Genomic DNA, 7941 nt, shown 5'->3' on the forward strand with positions numbered 1-7941 from the left:
TTTGTAAAGGTACATACACTAATTAATTATGTTGTGTTTCAGTCAATCAACTGTGCTCACTCCTGCAAAATAAACAAAAAGAGAAACTTTTCCTTCAAAGAAAAAATATTTTCCAAAGGTACTATCTTCAAGACTGCGTAAGCATCTATGATAAGACTTAAGACAATTAACAACGCAGATGTCTAGATGTCCTTTCCCTTTATCAGCCTAGGGCAATATATTTATTGATCACCAAAAACCCTATTGGAAATGTTATCACATCATGATTGCATTATTGAGTTTAGACACTGGTGGTGTGGTTTTCCCCCACTTTCGGTGGGTGCAGCACTGTTATTGTCCCATTGTGAATTTGTTCATGACTGACACAGACAATCTGTAATCCATTTTACCGGAGTTGTCAAGATAATTCTGAGCTCTAGCATGCCTGCCGTTCAAGACCTGGTCCACATTCTGCACAACCAGTCAGTACATCAAGCACCTGGAGGCTGAGGTCAAGTTCAGTAAGGTCTGTCTGATGAGCCCACCTCAGAGTCTCGTTACCACTGAGTCTCATGAAAGTTCTTCTTACGCAATTTGTTCACCAATGGATATTCATGACATGTAATGAATTACAGTGGTAGATTTTCATCTTGTTGGATGTTTATAATCCATTAAGTTTCTACCGTTGTCTATTGTCCTAAGAAAGCACAGTTGTTTGTAGGTCTGTGTATTTCTTGTTGTTTGTGACTGTATCTGTTGTTTGTGACTATCTGTTTGTGACTGTGTACAGTGCATTCATTTTGTTACATTACAGCCTTATTATGAAATTGATTTAATTGTTTTTTTCCCCTCACAAATCTACACACAATACCCCATAATGACAAAGCAAAAACAGGTTTTTAGACATTTTTGCAAATAAAAATAATAATAATATAAAACGGAAATATTACATTTACATAAGTATTCAGACCCTTTACTCAGTACTTTGTTGAAGCACCTTTGGCAGCGTTTACAGCCTCAAGTCTTCTTTGGTATGACGCTACAAGCTTGGCACACCTGTATTTGGGGAGTTTCTCCCATCCTTCTCTGCATATCCTTTCAAGCTCTGTCAGGTTGAATGGGGAGCGTCGCTGCACAGCTATTTTCAGATCTCTCCAGAGATGTTTGATCGGGTTCAAGTCCGGGCTATGGCTGAGCCTCTCAAGGACATTCAGAGACTCGTCCCGAAGCCACTCCTGCGTTGTCTTGGCTGTGTACTTAGGGTCGTTGTCCTGTTGGAAGGTGAACGTTTGCCAGAGGAAATCTTCAACAGAGAAATGCTGGAGTTCTGTTAGAGTGACCATTGGGTTCTTGTTCACCTCCCTGACCAAGGCCCTTCTCCCCCGATTGCTCAGTTTGGCCTGGCTGCTAGCTCTAGGAAGAGTCTTGGTGGTTCCAAACTTCTTCCATTTAAGAATGATGGAGGCTACTGTGTTCTTGGAGATCTTCAATGCTGCAGAAATGTTTTGGTACCCTTCCCCAGGTCCGTTCCTCAACAAAATCCTGTCTTGGAGCTCTATGGACAATTCATTCAACCTCATGGCTTGGTTTTTGCTCTGACATGCACTGTCAACTGCTGGACCTTATGTGTACCACAGGTGAACTCCAAGTTATAGAAACATCTCAAGGTTGATCAATGAAAACAGGATGTACCTGAGCTCAATTTTGAGTCTCTGAATACTTATGTCAATACGATATTTAAGTTCTTTATTTTTTATACATTTGCAAAAAAATCTAAAATCCTCTTTTTGCTTCGTCTTCTGGTATAGTGCTGTAGATTGATGAGGAATAAACAACTATTTAATCCATTTTAGAATAACGCTGTAATGTAACAAAATGTGGAAAAAGTCAAGGGGTCTGAATACTTTCTGAATGCACTGTATCTGTTGTTTGTGACTGTGTATCTGTTGTTTGTAACTGTGTCTTTGGAAGTTTTTGGAGCTGGTCAAAATAGGATACTATCTGGTCCCAGGTGGAATACAATGTTGGTTGACCCTCAAATGGTATACTTAATTTTTGGGAACTTTAGGAATAGCATAAAATCTTTGAGCCAAAGAGAGGTTAAGGGAGGATTGATAGATTTCCAATTCAATAAAATCCTTCTGCGGGCTAACAAGGAGGCAAAGGCAATAGCATCTAGTTTTCTATTGGACTGGAAATGATTTTCTTGTGGTACTCCAAAAATAGCTGTTTCTGCTCTGGGCTGCAAGTCTATAATAGCTGTTTCAGCTCTGAACTGCAACTCTATAATAGCTGTTTCTGCTCTGGGCTGCAACTCTATAATAGCTGTTTCTGCTCTGGCCTGCAACTCTATAATAGATGTTTCTGCTCTGGTCTGCAACTCTATAATAGCTGTTTCTGCTCTGGCCTGCAACTCTATAATAGCTGTTTCTGCTCTGGCCTGCAACTCTATAATAGCTATTTCTGCTCTGGTCTGCAACTCTATAATAGCTGTTTCTGCTCTGGCCTGCAACTCTATAATAGCTGTTTCTGCTCTGGCCTGCAACTCTATAATAGCTGTTTCTGCTCTGTTTCTCAGTACTTTCTGAAGCATGACAACTTCCCTTTTTCTAGATGTTGTCACGTTACAGCCTTATTCATCAATCTACACACAATACCCCCAAATGTAAAAAAAACAAAAAAACGGAAATACTTTTTTTTACATGAATATGAATGTAGTGGACCAGTAATCTGCCAGACGGGGACAGGAACAGAACATACAGTGTGGGTCAAGTCCACCAATGAGCTTTTACACCTGTCACATGTACCATCAATATTTGGGTAGATTTGGGATAATCTGGATTTACTGTGATGGATACGATGAAGTACCTTCAACTGTACAAGGCTGAGCCGGGTACAAGAGGAGCTTCCATTTACCCTCAGTAAGGCATTATTCCAGACTTCGTCAGAGATCTCTCCACCAAGTTTCTTTTCCCTATCAGAGACATGATTGTCTAAAAAATATGAGTCCCTTTAGTTGAAAGAGTGTTCTCAAAAGGGCTTACATTATTCATCTCATATGTATACGTATATACTGTTCTCTATATCATCTACTGCATCTTTATGTAATACATGTATCACTAGCCACTTTAACTATGCCACTTTGTTTACATACTCATCTCATATGTATATACTGTACTCAATACCATCTACTGTATCTTGCCTATGCTGCTCTGTACCATTACTCATTCATATATCTTCATGTACATATTCTTTATCCCCTTACACTTGTGTCTATAAGGTAGTAGTTTTGGAATTGTTACCTAGATTACTTGTTGGTTATTACTGCATTGTCGGAACTAGAAGCACAAGCATTTCGCTACACTCGCATTAACATCTGCTAACCATGTGTATGTGACAAATAAAATTTGATTTGAAACCCAATCCGGGTGGTAGAATTGGAAAAGTGGGGTTTTGAGTGCGAATAAACTGGCGAATTTGGGAATACCTAAATAAACTTAAATGGTTAGATAACATTGTTTGGCAAAGTCGTCAAAATTGGCAAAGTTGAGGTAAAACAAAACGTAGTAAGGCCATTCCTCTGCCACAGCCTAAAAACTGAATCCAGTTTAGCTGGAAGGAAGAGGGGATTATGACATATAGGACCTTGAATAGGAATTGAGTCCACATTTCAACAGTACTGAAACCAATTGGATTAGATGTGTAGCTCGAAGCTGAGAGAGGAAGAATGGAGGTGACTAAAGCTGCCAAAGAGGAAATGAAATGTCTATTCAATACAGCTACACCCCAATTATTTGTTCAAATTGTCATGGCAATGAATGATTGTATTCCCTCCCAGGTAAACAGCCTAGAGCAGACAATACTCAAACACCAACACCCATACCACCAGTGTCTTTCAGCAAGCAGAGGAACAGAAGTGGAAGAAAGAACTGGTGGGCCTGTATCACTATTGTCACCTCTCTCCTTCTGTAACAGTATAGCGTTAGACCGTCCCCTCGCCCCTACCCGGGCGCGAACCAGGGACCCTCTGCACACATCAACAACCACTACTTCAAGGTCTCAGAGCAAGTGACGTCACCGATTGAAGCGCTATTTAGCGTGCACCGCCGCTAACTAGCTAGCCGTTTCACATCCTTTCCACTTCCATACTGCCACCTCTCCTTCCATACTGTCACCTCTCTCCTTCCATACTGCCACCTCTCTCCTTCCATACTGCCACCTCTCCTTCCATACTGTCAACGCTCTCCTTCCATACTGCCACCTCTCTCCTTCCATACTGTCAACTCTCTCCTTCCATACTGTCAACTCTTCTTCCATACTGCCACCTCTCTCCTTCCATATTGTCACCTCTCTCCTTCCATACTGTCAGCTCTCTCCTTCCATATTAACATCTAACATCACATTTTCAACTTGGCCTCAGGAGCAGCTCAAATCCCTCTATCTAGCCCAGACAGGGACACTGGAGGCTCAAATAAGGTCACTGAAGCAAGTGAACTGTATGACTTTAGAGATCAGCATTAATGCACAGAGATCTTGCATATCTGATTAATCAGGATTTCATTTTTCATCATCCTCTTCGTACATCCTGTTTATGTTGTTTTGATCATTCCATTTAGGAAAGACCTGGCCAGCAGTCAGAATGAGTGTGACGAGGTGAAAGGTCATCTGTGACTTTAGGGGGTGCATAGGCTGCCTCTGTCTGAAGTGTGCCCAGAACGAGGTAGTGCAGGCAGAGACACGCTCCAAAGTCCAGGCCATCCAGAGAGTCACCAAGTCAGTGTGATCATGCATTTGTTTCCTGATCTTTTGTTCTTTATTGATCAGAGTAGTTGGGTTCCTTCAAGATTTCTTCCATCTCATGACAGCAAACTACCAAGCAAGGGACATTTTTCCTGCCCATTGACACCTAAGGTTTTGCCATTGATCACACTTTATTCTCTGAGCTATGTCAAGGGAAGGATGTTCAAATTGAGATGTCATCTCAATCAATCCAGTTTGCATCTGACATAATGCAATCAATGTTCACCCCCCCCCCCCCCTTTAGCAAGGTTGTCAAGATTTTAGTCACAAATTATACATCTGGCTTTGACAGGGCATGGCATGTCTACAAGTGACATTGTTAGAAAACATTTGCCCACATTGAAAAGTGTGTGTGTGTCCCACATAAAGCATGATGAGCTGATGAGTGTGCTTTGCTCGTAGGGAGGCCCAGCAGAGGGTGCCTACCAGCAGGTCAAACTGGCTGAGGAGGCCAACCTGGAAAAGACCAGGGTGTCAAACAACCACTCACTAATTACTGAGCAACAGCAACATCTACTGGTCCGGCTCCTCAACCACACACTTTAATGGAACCCCCAGTACCTGATAGAATACAGTGCCTTGCAAAAGTATTCATACCCTTGGATTTCTTCTACAAAGTGGGATTAAAATTAGTTTCATTGTTATTTGTTGTCAACTATCTGCACAAAATACTCTGTAATGTTAAAGTGAGTTTTTTATATATATATTTTTTAAGATAAGTAGAAATTAAATAACTAAAATATAGTGCGTAATATACATTGCGTAATTATTCTGCCCCTTTGTTTAGGAAAGCCTAAATTAGTTCAGGAGTCAGATTTGGGATAACAAATCACATAATAAGTTACATGGACTAACTGTGTGAATAATAGGGATTGACATTGATTTTTTCTTGACTAACCCTTCCTCTGTCTCCCATAGGTAAAACATATGTAAGGTCCCTCAGTCAAGTATTGAATTTCAAACAGATTCAACTACAAAGACCAGGGAGCTTTTGGAAAGCCTCATAAAGAAGGGCAGTGATTGGTAGATGGGAAACAATAACAAACCAGACATTGAATATCTCTTTAAGCATGGTCAAGTTAATAATGATACTGTGGATGATGTATCAAACCATCCAGACACATCAAATATCCATCAGAACTGAGCTGCAGGACAGGAATGAAACTGATCAGGGATGTTACCATGAGGCCATTGGTGAGTTTAAAACAGTTACAGAGTTCAATGCCTGTGATGGGAGAAAACTGAGGATGGATTACAATAGTGACTTAAATGACAAAGTGATAAGAGTAATACAGAATAAAACAATTATAATCAAATCAGTTCATTCAAGTTGCCTCTAACTCACCTGCCCCCTAAACAACATAATGTAAAAACGTGCCTGATATTCTGAGAATGTATTCATTTTGGGCCGTCCCAGGTTTATGGTTTGTGCAGATGCTATTTTAGCATGTCAATCTTGGTGGGGCCAAACTACGTTTTTTTAGATGCATGCCAGCAAAGACATCTCACAACTCTAAACAATAGTTTAAATGCACTATAACAGTGACAAACAGTGCCCACATACTTTTAGGGTCTACATAAAGCTGTCCCGAGGGTGAAGTTTATGGCTGACTTGGTTTCTATTGGTTTCTGAGTCCTTGTGGATTTATATAACCTGATAAGAACCGCATTCTCCTTCAATAATAATGAATATCGACATGAGTTTTGACTTTTCAACCAACCACTTTTTTATTGCATTTATGTTCAGTAAATTCACAATGTTTGTTCTTATATATTTATAAGCAAATTCTGATAGATATTAGTTCAGATAAAATCAGCAAGATGTTGAGGCCTTAAATTTACTCTTCTTTAAGTCACCACAGAGAGAGAAAGAGAGAGCGCGATCCAAACTCAGCGGTTAGCCTACCATTAGAAGTGTTTTATTAGGCCTATGTGGTCTGAAAAGGAAAGACTATACAAACACAAGGATCAACTTTTATAGACAATATACAGACGCACTGAAATCACATTGCTCAAACAAAACAACCCTCGCAATATGAACTGGAATTGCATGGGTCTATTACTGAACCTTTTGATGAACAAAAATATTGGAAGAGACTGTCACTGGCAAACATGGTTACGAGGAGGGGATACTATAATGTTGGGTCTGTAACTTTAATTTACCACCCTCTTCATGGAGAAAAGCACCAGAGCTAATTCTAACACACAGTGAAGATTAGTTTTTTTATGCATCATTCTAACATTGTCTATAATTATTAATAAGATACTAATGAGATATACCTACACAAGCATTATAACAATGCAGATGTACAAACTATGACGATAAGCGGTTAAGAGGCAAAGCGGAAATGTAGATTAAGACATGAGCTAGCTGAGACCGATGTAGCCTAAATGCTGCCTATTTGTTCAACACTTATGAAATAGACTGACAGAATTCAGTACATGGGCCATTCTTACAGTATTCTCCCTGTACACCAAGGGGGCAGATAAGCATAAGCAGGCAATGAAAGTTACAATAGGGGTAGGTAAGCAGGCAATGAAAGTTACAATAGGGGTAGGTAAGCAGGCAATGAAAGTTACAATAGGGGTAGGTAAGCAGGCAATGAAAGTTACAATAGGGGTAGGTAAGCAGGCAATGAAAGTTACAATAGGGGTAGGTAAGCAGGCAATGAAAGTTACAATAGTGTCACGTTCTGACCTTTATTTCCTTTGTTTTGTCTTTATTTACTATGGTCAGGGCGTGAGTTGGGGTGGGCAGTCTGTTTGTTTTTCTATGTTGGGGTTTTGAGTTCAGCTTAGTATGGTTCTCAATCAGAGGCAGGTGTGGTTAGTTGTCTCTGATTGAGAATCATACTTAGGTAGCCTGGGTTTCACTTTTGAGTTGTGGGTGTTTGTTTCCGTGTGAGTGTTTGTTGCCACGCGGTACTGTTTCGGTCGTTTCACGTTTATTGTTTTGTAGTGTTCAGTTTATGTCTTTAAATAAACATTATGGACACTTACCACGCTGCGCATTGGTCCTCCGATCCTTCTCGCTACTCCTCCTCAGAAGAGGATGAAGAATGCCGTTACAAATAGGGGTAGGTGGGAAGGCAATGAAACTTACAATAGGGGCAGGTAAGCAGGCAATGAAGGTTACAATAGGGGCAGGTAGGCAGGCAATAA

This window comes from Oncorhynchus kisutch, linkage group LG11 (assembly GCF_002021735.2).
Source record: "Oncorhynchus kisutch isolate 150728-3 linkage group LG11, Okis_V2, whole genome shotgun sequence".
Taxonomy (NCBI): Eukaryota; Metazoa; Chordata; class Actinopteri; order Salmoniformes; family Salmonidae; genus Oncorhynchus; species Oncorhynchus kisutch.